We start from the raw sequence: 20104 nt of genomic DNA, 5'->3' as shown, positions 1-20104 counted from the left end.
AAGGAACCAATGGCTGTTTAGCATTCATTTATGTATGGAATTTAAGGCACTATGTTTTTGGCATTACCTTAAACACTGAAGAAGGCTAAAGTTTATTGGAGCCGAAACCGGTCTGTTTCTATGTGCTTTATTGGAACCCAATAAAGTATTACAGTTTACCATTGTCTGCTGGCTGTTTTTTGACTGATTACAATTGAGTATTGGAGCTGTGCAGTTGCCGTATGGGCAGGAAGCTACTTTTGGTTTATGCTCACAATAGGGACCAGATTCCAAAAGACTTGCTCTCATCCTGCTCTAAGTGTAAGTGGTCAATTACACTGCTAGAAAGTCTTTTGGAACTGGGCCCTCAGTAATACTTAATGGCAGATTATGCACAGCTTTTTAAAAATTGTTTGTCTAAAATTTAACATACTGCTCAAAGCTCACTAATAAAAAATATACCTTAGCTAGTCCCAGCCATGCAGGACTTTGGCATGTGATTCTGAGATACCTCCCGCAACACCAAGTTCTGAATCAAGATTACAAGAATAAAACACACATGAGCGCGTATACACACACACACACACACACACACACACACACACACACACACACGCACACACGCACACACGCACACACGCACACACACACACACATAACGGCACTCAAAGAAAAAAAAATATTTGGCTGTACTTCTCATCTAAAACTGGTATAGGATTCCAGTCAGAAGCTAGCTAATGCAGAATGACACTATGCTATTTAATGTTCATGAGCTGTACTAAACAAGGAATATGTTAAAATTATGATTTAAGGAATAAACATGAAGTACTAAGAATCTGCCTGTGCCTACGCGATAATTTCTAATCATTACAGACTAGGAAGATATGAATAAAATCTTTGCATTGTTCTAGATGATGCCTTTAGAATGAAAGTCATTGTCAGGAAATTGGCACCAGAGAAAACAGAATCATTTAAGTGTCAGCAAATGCCTATTGCATTTAATGCTTCAGTGAGATAGAAGGCATTTAAGACAGTAGGCTGCAATTATTGTATTTAGCACTGTATTTTTTGAAACTAGAATAAAGAGGCAGGAAAAAAGCTTCCAACCACTAAAGGAAGAAGCTTTGATCAGCTAAGTGGTGTATTAAACTGGTAGTAATTGTTGGAAATTGCTCAGGGACATGGCCATTAAATGATTCAGCTCGGTGTCACTTCATTCAGCATTCGCTATTGATTCCTTGTAATTCTCTTGGCAGTTCTGAATCTGGTTGGCTTAAAACAGGGCTGACAAACTTCATGTCCTCTCTGCAGAGATACACAGCCCCCACTTTGATGGAAAAAAATAGGTTTCAGGAGCCATACTGTTTGCTTGATTGATTCTGTCCCAGAAGTCATATGACTTAATGTTTCCAGCGTGGAATGCCACTGTCATGCCAACATGACCCAATAACACATTGTCAGGAAAGCTCCAGAGACCTAGCAGCAATCTAACATCTCTCTCTACTGAGTGTGAACCGCCATCTGAGATGTGCATATTTGATGTGCAGTCTGTCACTCATCCCTTTCATCTGCAGAATGTTAACCTCTTCAACCTGGCTTAGTTGTTTAAAGCAGCACTTAATCCTAACAAAAAGAAAATATGTTTTTAACACAGTGCATTACACAGCAGGTATTTTTTCAGGACATGCATACTGTTTTCTGTATCAGTGTGACTATCCAGTTACTTTTTGCTGTTTCACTAATATCTGTTAGGTTTAGTTACACAAAATATATTTCACCACATCCAGTAGAGCAGTGATATATCTTTATGTTTTTGGCCTCGCAAAAAAAGTTAAATATAAATAAGGAAATATGTAAGATGCTATTAGAATAGGTAAGCATGTTTTCATTAGAGAGACAAATATGTTAATTTTGGTGGTGTACTCAAACACAATAAAATACACTGCAAAATTAGCAGCATTTCTTTATGTACTATTTGTAATGAATGTCTTTTTGTGCAGTATGTTGTGTTGCATTTCCAAAAGGCAAGGCAATATTATGAATTATTATGAACTATGAGACTGCCATGCAGCACTGGCTTTATTAAAAGTAGGGGCATAGACAAAATGGAAATAAATAGCAATGAAGCAATGAATGTCAAGTGAGTAGGGAGAATGTTCAACTATTCTAAAGAATTCTAAATGCAGACCACATTGACATTTGTAATCCTGACTAGAGTGCAGAGTATTGTCTGAATAATATATGGAAAAAAAAGAACTAGTAACCATGCAGCAGATGCTATCTTAGTTTAGAAATAGTTGCTTTATCTCCTACCATGAAAAGTTAAATTTTAGAGTTTGCATCTGCAGTGTTTCTTTTTATTATTCCTTTGAGGAAGAAACTAATGATTCATTTAAGCGGTGAAATTACACAGGGCATGAGCTGAGGTATATAGAAACAGGCAATTAACACTAAAAATGGAATCACCGGCAGGACAAACAGAACAAGCTATCCCTGATAAGTATTGCGTTAGTCACAGCAAAACTGATAGCCGCATTAAAATACCTTTTACAGTCTACAGCTTCCAAAACATAAAAAAGATATTGCACCTGCAATTTTTTTTCATTCTGCTAATTAACAAAGCTCATGAAAATTATAAAAATATGCAAATTATTACATTTATTACTTAAAATTCACAATGTTTACTTACATAAAAATCAGTGTTCACCCGACCTATGTATTAAACAAGTCAGTATATATAAAGCAATTTGAGCAAAGTGGCAACTGCACTAAACAGCTGTGCTGTCACCTAGTGGCCAAGCCAAGCCTGCCATGGGTAAATACGGTATTACTCAGCCTTAAGCTCGATTGTGTTATTGAAGTAATTATAAAATAACTTATCAGTGTTGTAAACGTTATTTACAATCACGCACACTTGAGGAGATTCTGTTTTTGTTAGAAGCAGTCACATACATATGCACATACATGGACATAAAGACACGCATATGCATTACACATGATCATAATCAAAGTATGTATGTACAAGCAAACATGCACACACACACACACACACACACACACACACACACACACACACACACACACACACACATGCATACCCAGTCATATCACACCAGAAATAATTGAAATAACAACTCAGAGTCAGCACTAAACCCGATTTACTTTTACACTAAAAAAATAATAAGCATTTTTGGAGGAGATTATTCCCTAGAACCCCCACAGTTTCACATCTCTATGTATACTAAGTATACTAACTTTGAGATAGCTCAGTTTTGAGGAGGGCAACTTGAGAACTTTCATCCCATGAAGTTCTATAATTTCACTTGACGCAATAACTAGTGTTTACATGAGTCAGGAGTTGATTAGCTGTGATCAACTGCTCACATTTCAATTATACGTGTGTCAAAGAATTACCTCTACCCCCCTGACTCCACAAGCATGTGTGCATGCATGCACACTGAAATCTACAGAAGCATTAGGATAGTCTAGAGTGCATAAATACACATGGGACTTTATTATACATTTTACAATACAGGAACAAGTGTTAAAAGTACTGTTTGGACATGTACTTTTCCATGTTTATGGGGAGGGGGGCAAAGTGAATTATTTTTACAGAAAGTGAAATATTTTGGATTTATAATTTCTACAGTTATCATTCATTTTCTGATTACTCAATCCAATTCTCAGCTACTGGGAAGCCACAAATGATCCCAGTACTCCATAGGTACAAGATAATGAAGCTTTGTTTGACAATACCATGGCCACTATTACCCTCTCACTCTCTTTTAGGGACTGAAAGTATGGACGTTCCATGGATGTCATCCAGGTATCAATCAAAGGTGTTTCATTTATTAGTCGGTTTGTCAAGTATGCAAGCCTGAAATATCACAAGCGTTGCTTGTGCAACTTGGACAGTATAAGGACTTGTCATTTGCTTCTGTGAATGACAATAGCCCCCTATAACAGCATCTCCCTTAGAAACAAGACACCTTTGTCCATTTCTGCTCTCGAGCAAGGATTGAAGGAAGAGTGCAGGCCCCAGGCCATAGGCTTCTAGCACAACATGCAATACAGAAAAAAGTCTACTGAGGAAGAGCTGAAGTGCAGAAAGGGTGCTAACTCAATGTAGGATGCACACACACACACACACACACACACACACACACACACACACACACACACACACACACACACACACACACACACACTGATGCAGCGGTTAATGTTATCAGTTTACAGCAAGAGGTTCTCAGGTTAAACTCTCGGCTGGGGTGCCCTCAGTTGGAGTCTGCATGTCCTCCCTGCATTTGAGAGGGTTTCCTCCTGGTGCTCTGGTTTTCTCCCACATTCCAAAGTCATGTGTCTGCAGCATTTTTCCCCTGGGCCTCCACTGAAAATAGGCTCTGACGCTGGTGCAGCAGTTAATATTATCACCTCACAGCAAGAGGTTCTCTGGTTCAATTCTTGGCTAGGGTGCCTTCTGTGTGGAGTCTGCATGTCCTCCCTGTGTTCGAGTGGGTTTCCTCCAAGTGCTCTGGTTTACTCCCACATTCCACAGACATGTGTCTGGAGTATTTCTCCCTGGGCCTCCTCTGAAAATAGGCTCTGTCCTAGTCAGTCTTTCCTGGTCAACAAATGTTAAATAAATACGCAATCACTCTCTCTCACACACACACACACACACACACACACACACACACACACACACACCTACATCCAATTTAAAGCAGCAGCTATTCATCTGCTGCTCATTTTGAAATATTGGTAGAACATCTGGTTAAACTCCATGCCAATGCAGAGATCTAAGGGTCAGACTCCACACAGAGGGTGCCACAGATGAGAATAGAATGGGAGGACAATGCAACTGCTGTACCACTATGCAGCCCAATCTGTACCCTAAATTGCAATAAACCTAGGATTCAGACATAGGAGACTAAATGTATGTTGTAGCCCGAAAACTTTTCTTAAAGTCTCAATTTGGTATATTAATATACCACATTATATTTTTCGGTTATTATTCATTTTATTATACTTAAGATGTTTAATACTATACTCTGTGTGCTTCTTATGGTTCCTGTTTCTCATGATCACTTCACATATATGTACATTACTGGTTCGTATTACTATGGATTTAGATGCTGTTGCACTGATATTTATATTTACTAATTTTGTGATATTTTCTTTAAAATTATCATGCATATAGATATTGCAGCCTAATCAATGACTGAATAGTATATAAACTTCTTCACTGCTCCACTGACATAGATGTTGGGGGGGGGGGTATAAGATTTTGGAAGAATTTGAAATTTGCCCATTTTTTTCTCTTGGTTTAATACACTGAATGGAATGAAGGAAATTGCAGAGTTTCTACGTACATGGTTCTGAGTCTTACTTTGTGGTTTCTGACAGTGGTGGTAGGACATCACTGTGAATAGCGTTATAACTGCTGCTTTTTTCTTCACTATTTACACGTCTGTCCTCCATCAGGTTCTTCATAAGTTTTAAATGTTTAATAGCTTCATTTACCTGTTTGATCTCTTTTTAATATAATTTATTTTTCACTGTTCTCTCTTGTTATGTTAAGGAGGTTTATTGTTTGCAAATATATTTATAGCCATCTCCTATAGTCTCTTGTTCAACAGTACATCTCATAGCAACTTCTGACTATAGAAATTAGAGAGGGAGATGAGATAGCATAATATGCATTGGTGAAAGTAAAGGCATAAATTAGTATCTCTTTGTATCTGTACCCCCCCAATAATTTTAAGTAGCATTTATAAACATGGTTGATAAAATATTTATCTGTTTTAAAAGGAAAATGAATTTAGTACTGTGTTTTTGATTAGACTGATGCAAAATTCACACAGGCCTAGGATGGCTAACTGTGCCTGCCCTATCATGCCTTTGCAACATACAAACAGACTGAGTGTGTGGCAGACCACATATAAAAAGACAACTAATCATTTAGTCTTATTTTTATTGTTCTTTTTTTTATTTAAAAGCAATTTATATACATTTTACTTAACAACGATAAAGAAGTAACTGAATATGAGGCAATAGATAAAATGCAACAGCTACCCTGCACATGCGGTCATGAAGCTGAATGCATTAGTTATATAAGAAGGGCTTGTAGTCTTAGGACACTGAGGAATATGTCAGCCTCCTGAGTCAGGTGCCATGCCATGTTACACTGGGGGATTTACAGCAATGTTAAAAGAAATGAAAGCAAGTCAGTCTGTCAGAGATTCAACTGTTTACAATCAAAAGATCATAATTCAGACCACTATGCTGCAGCAATGTTTTAAATATATAAGAAAATAAAAACATTGGAGTTGGCTCTTGTAGCACTGTAAATGGATTTACTAATGGAATGTGCTCCTAAATTTTCACAGTAAACCTTCATAGTCAAGGACCAACTAGTTGAAAAAAAACATCTTGACATAGCAGTCCTCAATTATTCTAACTGAGATAAGAATACATCACAAACATAAGAATACACACACATACAAACACACACACACACACACACACACACACACACACACACACACACTCACACACACGCACACGCACACGCACACACACACACACACTGCTAACCTGCAAGAATACCTACTCCGTGCATACCTATGGATATACTTAAACATACAGTCACATCACTGCAGTAATCTAGAGATTCTCCACCATGCAAATGTACTATTATTATTATTATTATTATTATTATTGTTATTATATGAGATCTAAAAACTTCTTTATATGGTAAGAAACACTTACTACATAAGCTAGAAATTGGGCCTACTGTAGTGATGTCCAGCTTGCAGATGTGCAGTTTCAATGAGAATACCTACTTGACAGGTATATGAACTCAATGAGAATGTCCTGTTGATGTGTGACAACTGATGGGCAGATGGTTGGTAAGATGGCTAACAATATTTTGGTGAATGGCTCTATGGCGGGATTAAATCTCCTGAGAAATAGGACGTCTTCATTGTGATTTGGCAGTGCTGAGTGTTATGTCTCAGCTTAAATATGGCCACTAGAGGAATTAATAAATGGGGATCTAGTATGTTTTGGCCTAGGATGAGACAGTACATAAGACTTCCTGTTTTGCCATGGATGGCTCACATCTCTTGTACCAGGGCTTCCTTATACTGACTAAAGACTTTGCTACCCCATTGTGCCTTTTTTATAGAGTCCCCCTGCTGGACATTCCTACATAGCAAACTCAAACTCCAGTTAGAACAACATTACAGTGGCATTACTCAATTTGAACTTGAGACCCTCCAGTAGCTTTAACTCATTCTAATTTGTGCAGTTACTGAGACATGGTTGCAATAACAGCACTCCCTCCATACCAGGGTTTATCACATATCATTTTTTCAGGTCTTTAGAAATACCATCATCTCACATCAAATTTCCCATTATCCAACTTAGTGCCATGTAGATCCAAACTACCATTAACAATTGAAACTGTTACTTCATTGCAAGTTACAGATCTCTATAATTGCCTCACAAATATCATGGAAGTTACCTTAACGCCAGTGAGGGGTTAAATATCAAACAAAGTATCTTCTTCCTAGGGGATTTTAATTACCCAAACATTAACGGGAGCCCTTACACTTCCGAAAATTGATATGCTCAACATATCTTGTGTTGGGCTTTGTTAATGCCAATTTGCTGGGGCAAATTGTAAAACTACACACTGAAGACTCTAATATCCTTGACCTGGTCCTTAGCAGCCTGGCCTCTGCCTGTAATGTACTCTGCCTTTCCTCATCCCTAGTTAAATCTGACCACAAGCCAGTCATGTACTCTGTCAGGCCTAGTGGTACCACCCCACCAGCAAATAAGACCATATTTAGGGACTTCCCCAAAGCAAACCTACTTCAGTTTGTAGAATACCCATGCAAAATTCCAAACAGTTCCCTGAAAATGGACTCAGCTGGGAGGGCTGCCACATTTGCATCTGAAGTTTATTAACAACTAAACAGTTATATTGAGAAGACAGTATCTGCCTCCTTAAATATAATGGAAAATTATGAAATGAACCTCTCTGGTGGAGCTCCCATATTAATAAATAGTAATAAATTGTATAGCAAACAATGAAATACAATGAGGAATTGTAAAAAAATCCTGACACCCTTATCTCAGAAGCACACTGAAAAAAAGACAACTGGGAACTTACAAATACTATTAGAAAATGTAAATCAGAGTTTAAGGTTGCAGCAGATACCAAAGGAAACTACAAATTTTTGTTCAGTTTTGTTGGTAAATTAAAAAAATAATGTTCAACTATGCACTGAGCTCATCAATAAATATCATGTAGTCCGATGCTAAGAATATTTTCAAAATATTGGCAGATAAGATTTGCCTCAGACTACAGCATGGTATTATCTACAAAGGACAAGTCCTTTATCCCCGCAGTTAAAAGTTTTAAAGAGAAGAGTTGCAAGATGCATCTTAGATTTCCAGTGTATCTGCAGGTATGGAAGGTTTGATAGTGCTGACTTTCAACTATTCATCTGAGGCCGAGTTGTACCTGGACAGAGATATTTGATTGCATCATTCTGATGCTTTGCCTCCAAATCCAGGCATGGACTCAAATATGAAATTTTTCTATCACCAGATAAAAGTTGGAAAACCCCAGGCAAAAACAAAATAAGAAACTTAACCTTGAGCCAAGGCAGTACTCCCCCTGCCCATAAAATCCATGAGTCCAAAGCATATCACCTTTCATTTCATCATGTAACAGTCCAACAGTTTTCTACCAATGGATAATTTGTCCAAAGAAAAGGACAGAGAGTCTATGGACTTTATAAGCTGTGAGCCATCAACAAAAAAGTAGAGTAGCTAAAAAAGGAACGTGACAGAGCATTCCTAGTTTGCCCATTTGCCTTGGCCATAGCTTGTTCAGCTCCCACTTGAAGTTGGGGTGGGATATCCATGAGACTTTCAATCCTGATTACTTACTGAATGACATAGCCTGATAAGTACTGTTTGAAATGTGCTTGTCTTATAGTTGTGAGAGCTGGTGCTCATGCATTTTTCTGTAAGTGCTGGATTACTTTAAAATGTTTGTACATTTTAAAATATGCAATTGCCTTTTCTGTTGCATTTTTGTATTTTCTTATTTATTAAACCATACATGCATGCTATCAATGTGATGGTTCTTTTAGGGAATTCAACTTGCTGTTAAATGCAGAAAAAATATTGATACTTCTTGAATCTGTACATGGAACGTGGCATATTCTGCTGGGGTGCAAACATTGCAAATGCTACTGGCCATGATCACATCATAGTATTCACTCCCACAATGCATTGTGAGTTATTTAAGGCCAGGAGAAGGGAGCTGAATTAATGTATTTATGTTATATAGCCTCATCTCAGTGAGCTCAACAAGCTTTATATCACATAAAGTGCCATATTGGAAGTAATACTACATTTTAGACATGTTAGAGCTTATGAACAACTCCCAAGTTAGTGAGGAAGACCTTGGTTCAGTCTTATTCATTCAATGTTACCTTCTCCCAAGTAAAAGTAAGATCACAGAGGGATATACAGATTAGTATTTCGCATTCCTTCACACTGTAAGTGACAGTAGCATAAAGGTCATCACTTAAAGCTGTAGATTGCATGCTAAGGTACTAACCTGGAATTGAAAGGCTTACATTTTGCAACCAAGGTGGCTTGTGTAATTAATGAAATTACCACTACACAAAATCGTGGTTTCCGCGGTGGTACGGTGGTAGCATTGTTACCTCACAGCAAGAGGTTCTCCTGTTCGATTCTAGGTTTGGCTTGGAAGTGCCTTCTGTGTGGAGTCTGCATGTCCTCCCCGCAGTTGGGTAGTGTTCGAAAGACATGTGTGCGTAAATGGGCATTCCTTCATTGAAGGTTGGGCGTCTAGCTGGCACCCCGCTGTTTAGTAAAAATCTACTGCCAATCATTAGCGGACCAGAGTTTCGCTGTGGCGACCCCTTACCGGGAAAAAGCTGAAAGACAAACAACCACTAAACAAAATCGGATCATATGCTTACTGGAAACTAAGTTGTCAAAGTGAAATGTAATTCACTGCTTGATTAAATTGACAGGTTGGTTTAAAGGTGGTTACTACAACTCACTATCTAAGGAGGTAAGTAACACTTTTAGTGATAAATTGGGATAGGCTAAAAACAAAGTGCAAGCTGATAAGAATGGTAGATGGATAATTATTAAAGTGCAAACTTTGCAGGATCTGCTCCTAGTGGGGAACTTTTACATCCTCAGTCAGGAAGATCTGATGCCCTTTTCAGCCTTTTACAATGCTTTCTGGATCATAATGGATATTATTTATCAATATTAATTGGTGTAGATTTTAATGTTGTTCTCAGTAATGAGATTGACAGGACCCCACAGGCAGGCCCAAGCTGCAAAAGCATAAGGATATATTCATTTCTTGAATGAAACAATTTTTTCTAATGAGTTTATGGAGAACCAAGGACCCAGAAGAGGCTTCCTTCACATATCACGCTGCACCAAGGGTCAGCTAGTAGATTAGACTTTATTTTGGTAAGTCATCATCTAATACAGGATGTACAAGTAATTAATGTAGTTGCCAGTGTGTTGTCCAATCATTGCATGTTAACAATGGACTACGGGAGAGTGGTGTGCCCTCCAAAGAAAAGAAATGTGATCTACTATTGCTAAAAAAAACTAGATCAGCCATGGGACATCAGGATATAGGAAACCTAACATCGGCAGAACTATGATAATCAGGGTATTATAAAATGAGATCAATGGGACTCCTCTAAAGATCATGTGATATGTAAACTCTTACTTATTTAAACCATTCCATTGAAACCCCTCTTGATAAAGTGTTGATTTGCTTGTCCATAAAATAAAAAAAAATTCAAGAAATTTTTGTTCTTTTGAAAGTTATATCCCTCTTAAAAATGAATAACTTTTTTAAGGAGCTTATCCCTTCTGTGACCTACGTCATTACACTTAGCAGAATGATGACATGAGGTTGGGGTTGCTGATATTTTGACATCCAATAATTTCATTTTGCCAGAATCTACTTACAAAAAAAAAAAAAAAAAAAAAAAAAGGACAAAGACAGTGGGTCCCTAGGCATACATAATATTTAATGAATAAAACTGTGTTCCTGAAATATTACTGTCACCTGAGTGGCTTACATGTGTGTGCAAGTACATGTGCACACATATTTTCTTTTCTTTTTTTTTCATAACTCAAACATGCTACCCCAACAACAACAAACATGCTACACCTATACCTAACGCTGCTACACCCCAAGTTCCCAATACACGAACAAGTACTAGCACCGGTGTCTCAACAAATAAGCCCTTAAGGCAATGCACATTTATTCCAAATGTTTTAGTTAATGGTGACTCTGCAGTGAGACATACAGATGCCCCACTCACCAGGTTAAACAAGGAGAAGGTTACAGTCAGCTATCTGTCTGGTGCAAAGATTCGTTAGATCACACATGCACTCAAGTCTCTCAACAAGTACCATTATGACAAACCAAAAGACAGATGACTGAAAATTCAAAGTACTAAACACATTTTTAATGCAGGGGTCAAGCCCCCATGCACCCCCTGCTAACTATATATACCAACTCCAAGATCACACAACAGTGGAGAAGGGGCAAATTTCATTATTCAGTATTTTGAATTTTCAGTCTTTTTTGAGTCAGACTTTTGGTTTTTCAGTCTTCTGAAGTAGACCCCTTGAGACGTACCTCTCTGGACTATATGAAGAGAGACATGATTAAGTATTCTGAATATGTGTCCCAGGCAGGTATGTCCCTAGCTTTGAGCAGCATTTTACCCTTGCCTAGGATGATATCACAATATAAACAAAAAAAAAAATGATTGACTTCAATGACTGGTTAAGTTTCTAGTATCATTCTATGGGGACCCAGTTCTTGTCAGCCTGGGATGACATGGTGGATAGACCATACTGCTTTGCCAGAGATGGACTTCACCTGGCACGTTGAGGCATTCAGTTGCTGGCTAAGGTGCTTGCCTCCTGCATAATGCCTTTTTTAGGCAAGGTCACAAAAACAAAATTTCTGATGTGAAAATATCAAACACAAAGAAACTAAGGGTCATGCTGCTAAATGCTAGGAATTTAAATCAGAAACTGCATTCTCTGGAAGGACTTCTGTCCCTAGAAGATTGTGATATCTATGCAGTCACAGAAACCTGGTTCAAGGCCGCAGTATTTACCTTGGCCTTGCAAGGCTACAATACCTTCCACACTTTCAGACCTCAAATTGATGGCATGAGGACCAAAAGAGGTGGAGTATCTATTTTCGTTAAAGATAATTGCGCATCTAGACTGGTTATTTATTTATTTATTTATTTATATTTGTTGACAGGGAGTGTCCGACTGGACATAGGTCCATTTTCAGTGGAGGCCCGGGGAGAAAAGCTTCACAGTTAAAATAAACAGACAGTAGTTACATTGGATTACATAGCAATTAACAATTTACATAGCAATTACTTACAACATATTTACAGATGAAGAACATAGTACATCAGTAGACAACTAGAATCTTTATCTGTGAAGTACATAACAGACATTAACAAATGTTACAAGAAGAAGTTCCTGCTGTATAATAAGTACTGGCTTATGAGTATCTGAGCTTGCTATAATCAAGGTAGTTAGTGGAGTGGAAAGAAAGGTAGTGGTTGGATGGGGAGGGTGATATTAGAGTGGGAGTTGCAAGGGCATAGCCAGCATGTTTTTAGGTGCGCTTTTAGTAAAGTTTTGAAGTGGGTGCATGATGGTATGGAGGTAATTGTAGGTGGGAGGGAGTTGTTAGGCAAGATAAATCTATGGAGTTACTCCAAGTCCAAATTATCATGGGTAAGACCCCCCCCTTTATGTCTTCGCCAGTTACAGGTCCCCTTCCCTGAACCAAGAAGACCATACAGCTTACTTAGACCTACTAGGGACAATTAAAGCACAACCTAACACCCTAGTCATGGGTGATTTCAACTATCCCTCCATTAATTAGGAAATTTATATAAGCCCAAACCTGTAACTTCAATGACTGGTTAAGTTTCTAGTATCATTCTATGGGGACCCAGTTCTTGTCAGCCTGGGATGACATGGTGGATAGACCATACTGCTTTGCCAGAGATGGACTTCACCTGGCACGTTGAGGCATTCAGTTGCTGGCTAAGGTGCTTGCCTCCTGCATAATGCCTTTTTTAGGCAAGGTCACAAAAACAAAATTTCTGATGTGAAAATATCAAACACAAAGAAACTAAGGGTCATGCTGCTAAATGCTAGGAATTTAAATCAGAAACTGCATTCTCTGGAAGCACTTCTGTCCCTGGAAGATTGTGACATCTATGCAGTCACAGAAACCTGGTTCAAGGCCGCAGTATTTACCTTGGCCTTGCAAGGCTACAATACCTTCCACACTTTCAGACCTCAAATTGATGGCATGAGGACCAAAAGAGGTGGAGTATCTATTTTCGTTAAAGATAATTGCGCATCTAGACTGGTTATTTATTTATTTATTTATTTATATTTGTTGACAGGGAGTGTCCGACTGGACATAGGTCCATTTTCAGTGGAGGCCCGGGGAGAAAAGCTTCACAGTTAAAATAAACAGACAGTAGTTACATTGGATTACATAGCAATTAACAATTTACATAGCAATTACTTACAACATATTTACAGATGAAGAACATAGTACATCAGTAGACAACTAGAATCTTTATCTGTGAAGTACATAACAGACATTAACAAATGTTACAAGAAGAAGTTCCTGCTGTATAATAAGTACTGGCTTATGAGTATCTGAGCTTGCTATAATCAAGGTAGTTAGTGGAGTGGAAAGAAAGGTAGTGGTTGGATGGGGAGGGTGATATTAGAGTGGGAGTTGCAAGGGCATAGCCAGCATGTTTTTAGGTGCGCTTTTAGTAAAGTTTTGAAGTGGGTGCATGATGGTATGGAGGTAATTGTGGGTGGGAGAGAGTTGTTAGGCAAGATAAATCTATGGAGTTACTCCAAGTCCAAATTATCATGGGTAAGACCCCCCCCCCCTTCATGTCTTCGCCAGTTACAGGTCCCCTTCTCTGAACCAAGAAGACCATACAGCTTACTTAGACCTACTAGGGACAATTAAAGCAGAACCTAACACCCTAGTCATGGGTGATTTCAACTAACCCTCCATTAATTAGGAAATTTATATAAGCACAAACTCACTCACACAAAAGTTCCTGGATTTTGTTAACTCAAATGCCCTGGAGCAAATAGTACAACACTTCACAAAGGGCTCTAAGATTCTAGAACTGGTACTCACCAATATGACTGGCTGATGCAGCTCCTCAAGTGCAGGGCCTGCACTGGTTAAATCCAACCTAAATCAGTCATTTTTAAAGTAGTAATAGCACCAGAACTCCCCAAAGGAGAGGTCAGGCTAAAAAACTTCACCAAAGCTAACTATACCCTCCTAAGAGATGATATAATTAACCTCCAATCTTCAGTTCCCACAGATGGCATTGATGGCTATACCAAGGTATATACTGATGCCCTGTAACATCTACAAAAATGTATAGACACAGCCATGCCCTATAGTATTAAAGCAAGATCCTCATGAAAAAACAAACCATCCTAGTGGACATCTAGCATTAACAGATTATACAATAAGAGAAAGAAGCTGCTGTCTAAAAATACAAAAGTGAGAGCCCAAAACTGGAAGAGTACCCTCCTAGACCTAAACAATCAAATAAGGCAACTCATAAAATCCTCAAAGAGCAACTATGAGAACATTTTAGCAACTATAGCCAAGGGTAACCATAAAGCTTTCTTCAGCTCTGTCCGCAACCCTAAAGGGAGGACTGAGATGTGTGCTAAACTAATTGTCAATCGTATCGCACACAGTGACCCAGCGGAAACTGCAAACCTGTTAGTAGACAGGTTGGACAAAAAACTTCACCCCCCATCCCCCCAGACATACCACAAACCATGTCTTCAACATCACCTCCTCCTTGAATCTCCAAAGAGCAAGTCATCAATGCTGTCTCCAAGAATATGAACACAGCCTCCATGGGACAAGATGGCATTATGGGTTGCATTCTTAATGTTCTAAAACAAGACCTAGCTACTCCACTAGACACCTTATTCACCCACAACCTGAGTACTGGCTTTGTCCCCAATGAATAAAAAACAGCATCTGTTATCCCCCTTCACAAGGGAGGCTCAGCAACAGACCTGGATTACTATAGACCCATAAGTTTAACCAGCTTCTTCTGTAAGGCAAAAGAACGAATCATCACGGATCTCATAAATAAGGATATAGGCGACCTCCAAACCCTAAATCCATACCAGTTCAGTTTTGTCAAGAGTAGATCATGCCTGCTAAACCTGGTGGACTTTTTTGAGATTGTGATCAGAGCCATAAATGAAGGCAAAGCCATGCACACAGCCTATCTTAACTTGGCCAAGGCCTTCGACACAATCTCACATTTGGGCATCACTGACAAACTAAACCAGTTTATTATCAACTCCTATGTTGGCAGGTGGGTTGCAAACTGGCTCACAGATCAACAACACTCAGTCAAAGTGGGAGACTTCACCTCTACCAGCAGACCTGTCACCAGAGGGGTCCCACAAGAGTCAGTGCTGGTCCCCCTCTTGTTTAGCATATATTTCTTAGAAGTCCAGGCCAAAATGGGTGGGCTGCAGCTAACCAAGTTTGTGGATGACTGCAAATGAGGTGCTATCGTTGAATCCCCCATGTCAGTGGTCTTTAAAAGGGACTTACAAAGACCAATGATTGGTGCCAAATCCATGGTTCTTAAACTAAATGCTAAAAATGCATCATCATTCCCGTTGGTAAAATAAATTTCACTGCTGATTATAAAATTTAAAAAAAACAGTAATAACCTAAGTACCAATTCCATAGTGAGAGACCTGGGAGCACAAGTTGACTGTGACCTCAACTTCAAACACCATGTGTCTACTTTGGTGAAGAAGGCATTCTATGTCGCTCACCTGATTAGCAAAGGCATTACCTCAAGAGCAAAACAGGTTCTAACTCCCCTGTACTCATCCCTCATCATGCCTACTATTGAATATAATGTTCCTTTTGGTATGTACCACACCAGACACCTACAGCAACTTGAGAGACCTCAGAGATTACTAACTAAGAAAATTCAGGGTCACCGGCACATATCCTACACGGACACACTGAAGTCACTGTCGCTGTACTCAGTAGCATATAGACTACTTAAAGGTGACTTATGTCTGACTTACAGGGCTACCTCTGACCCAAATCTTATGAAAATGCTAGACATCTGTGAGACAATGGGACTAGGGTTACCCATTCCAGGGACCTCAACATAAATATGACTTGCTGGCGAGACAGATACATCTCTCAGAGGTTGCCTTCCTCTGGAACAGGATTCCAGTTCATCTCAAGCAGAGCACCTCCATGACCCTGTATAAGCGCAACATGGATGACTGGATGGGAAACCATAAATTTCCACCAGGGATTGCCCCTGTTTCTCTCCTGGATATGGGCAGTCATTGCTATAAAAATCTAGGGCATAGATGATATCTCTCATCTAGTATTATATTGGGATTTAATGGCTAGGCTTGTAAAAATCCTTGGGTCAATAGCCAAGTAACATCCCATGAACCTATAATATACAGTGAGGTTTCAAATCACTAAGGAAATGCAACATTGCTAGCATTTCAAAACATTTTGAACTTAATGTAAGTAAACTAGGAGCACAAACAGAGGCTTATTGATCTTGTGAGATTTGACATTATTGTGTCAATGTAAACTTATATCTTGCAGCCCCCACACATTTGCAGAAATTAAGACAGGATTGCTTCATCCATTGACTTGATGTCAATGAGTAATGTCCATCATAGTCACACACAGGCAAGCAATTGGTTATGGAGATGTTTTTTTTCAGGTCTATTTTCACATAAAATCACTATTTTATGTGAAAATAGGAATAGGATAGCCTCTAGCCACCAGCATTCTTTACAAAAAGGTGGAGCAGAATTGAGATGCTGCATTTCATTTCACCAGACTACATGTTATTTAACTCAATAGCACCTATGAGATGTGGAATATAACTGTTCTAGCAGCCTATACACATTCTTGCATTCCAGAGCATTTTATGAAAAATCGAGTTAAAAACATAAAATAAACAAATGTAAATATTTTGTGAATAGTAAAAGCTATCAAAATGATCCATATAGCAATGTTATGAATAAGAAGTATTCTTTACAGTGCGAATTGTTGACACATTCAGTCTTTCCATAAATGCTATAATATATCATAATACATAAAACCCAGAATTATATTTTTTGCTAAACAGCAGGGTTTTGTACAGGGTAGATGAGGTATCCCCAGTATTATGAGATTATTCTTCAATATGCAACTGCTGAGAAAGCACAGTGATCACTCCCTGGCTGCCCTATTTGTAGATTTAAAAAGCATTCAGTTATCTGCATTGGGATTATTTGCAGACTGTCCTGGGAAGCTTTGGCATACTTGGAGGTTTATTGAAATGGTGTCATTTACTTGACTCAGAAGCTATAGCACAGGTAATAACTAATAATATGTACTCCAGTCCTTTTGGAATTTCCAAGTGGGGCTAGACAGGAATACCCTCTATCCCCCTACCTCTTCATTCTAGTATTGGACGCTTTCAGTCTCCTTTTAAAACAGAGATGCTATCATTGGGGAATATCTATACAGGGAGGGAGTAAACTGAAATATACATGGTTAGTTTATGATTGTGCTCTGTGGATTAACAATCTGCAAGGATAATACATGAAGTTTTACACGTTTTCCAGGACTTTGGAAATTTTGTCAGGACTTACAGTCATATGAGAAAAATCAGTTATTCTACTGATCAATGCCCAGTGTCAAAGTTGAAAAGGAAGGTTTATACAATTAAGTATCAAATATTCACTTAAGCATACCTATTTAGGGAACCAGTGAAGCCAGACCTTTGGTGTGATGTCAGAAGAAAATATCAAAAAGGTCTTAACCTATATACAAGGCAAGTTAAGTTCCTGGATGAGGTTAAAACTTCTGCTATTAGCTAAAATTCTGATGATTCATATGCATACAATGCCAAAATGTATCTTCCTGGTGAGATGCATACCATCCCTATCAATTCATTCTCTCACTGCAACACTGTAAAATTGCCAATGAGCTATGCTTGGGATAATAAGCATCCCTATTTAGTCAGAAAAAAAAATGAATGCCCTCAAAGGCTTATTGAGGACTGGTAGTCACATATTTAGTGAGATAAGCACAGGCAACAGATCTTGCCCACTTTATACTGGCCAGATCTAAGCCCAGACCTCTTTGGTTGTTACCTGAAATCAAGGTCATGTATTTGCAGCAACAACAATGGTCCAGAAGAAGCAGGATGAAAGTTTGGGACCCAGACAGTTTAGATGATCAGTTGACTAAGTTGTTAATCAAGCATAATCTTTTAAGTGACCAACTTAATTGTGGGTAATAAACAGGTTTAGGTGGAAGGGAAACCAATTTACTGAAATAATTGAATTTCAACTAATTTTATCCTTTTGTTGGATGTCTTCAAAGCAAATGACTAATCCCCATTCCTAGCCATTTGCCAAGATAAAAAGTTAAAGATCACCCCCACAATGGTGGGAATATTTATAACTGACCCATTTTGATAGATCAGTAAACAAAGATGTTAGGACGGAAAGGGCCACAGTTGGGATTTACATAAATATCATACTGATCTCTGTCCTCTAGCAGCCCTATATAAACTACTGGATACTACAGTACCAAGGGTTTTGAAGGAGATTGACTCAAGCGTGAGAGACTGCTGGGAACAGAGATATATGAAAGCACCCTTCTTGACCTGTTTTTCCTTAACTTACTAACACAAGTCCTACCCAGTCCTTTTGCTGGTCATTCTTTGTTTAACTCAAACTGCTCTAAATAGCCAAACACTCTGTCCATTGTATCCAGTGCTTCAAGTTCCTATCAGATAAGGAAACTGTGACATACCTCTCAAGCTCTTAGAGCAATAAATCTGGTCAAAACCATAAAAAATGGGGGACAAAGGACCAAAAATAGGAACAATTTTTAACTATTGCACTTATAAACTTAGAAAGTAGATAGAATAAGAGATTTAGCATGAATTTTCTGAAGGGCATGAAGTCTGAAACTCAAATGGCTGTCATTATTTTTTTACTTAATTCTTCAATGATTTGCTAGAAAACCACAATTTTATGAAAAAAGGTCCACAAATATGAGGCAAAAATCTGGACATTCTGCAAAAATCTGTACAGTTGAGAGGTATGACTACTGAGTGCAAAGTGGACACTCTTGCACTCACAAAATTCCTAGCAATGATTTAGGTGTTTTTTTGCTCATTATTCTTACCAATCCAAGATGACATTTACACAAATAGAAAATGTCATATACATGAAAACCATTGTCGTTGATTTTCACTATACCTAATAAAGATAATTCTCCTTAGAGATTATATTCAGGTTATTTAAAAATCCTAAAAGAACCAAACCACCACACCTGTTACCTATCAAATAGAAAACAAATTGCAATTAATATTAAAGAAAAATATATACTTACAACTAATTGCTGTACAACATTCTTCCTTGGCACTCTTAAATTCTACTATTCAGAAGTTAAAAGGTTATTCACTCTGCCATGAAACAACCCTTATCTAGCAATAAACAATTCATCCAAATGCAATTTTCTCTTGCACAAACATCAGCACAATTTAAAGACTTCTTTAGTAGCCATTTTATTCAACAAAATATGTATAACCAACATGCTTCCATTATCTCTCAGTACTACTTGATAGCTAAAGACTTACCTACCCCAGGATTCAGCAAGCTCTGCACGGTGTGCAGGAATAGTGCAAGAGCTGCACACAATATGGCCAACGAGCGATCCAGGAATGAGCTTCCAGGACGTGCACGAGCGCTCCTACACTATTCCTGCATGGACATAGCTCCTGTATGCTAATTACCCCAATTGCAGGTGAAAACCATGTATACACACACACATATAGATATATATATATATATATATATATATATATATATATATATATATATATATATAGATATA

This window comes from Protopterus annectens, chromosome 2.part0 (genome assembly GCF_019279795.1).
Source record: "Protopterus annectens isolate FY-2018-M chromosome 2.part0, PAN1.0, whole genome shotgun sequence".
Taxonomy (NCBI): Eukaryota; Metazoa; Chordata; order Ceratodontiformes; family Protopteridae; genus Protopterus; species Protopterus annectens.
The sequence above is the reverse complement of the archived record's forward strand: the minus strand, read 5'-3'. Positions refer to the sequence as shown.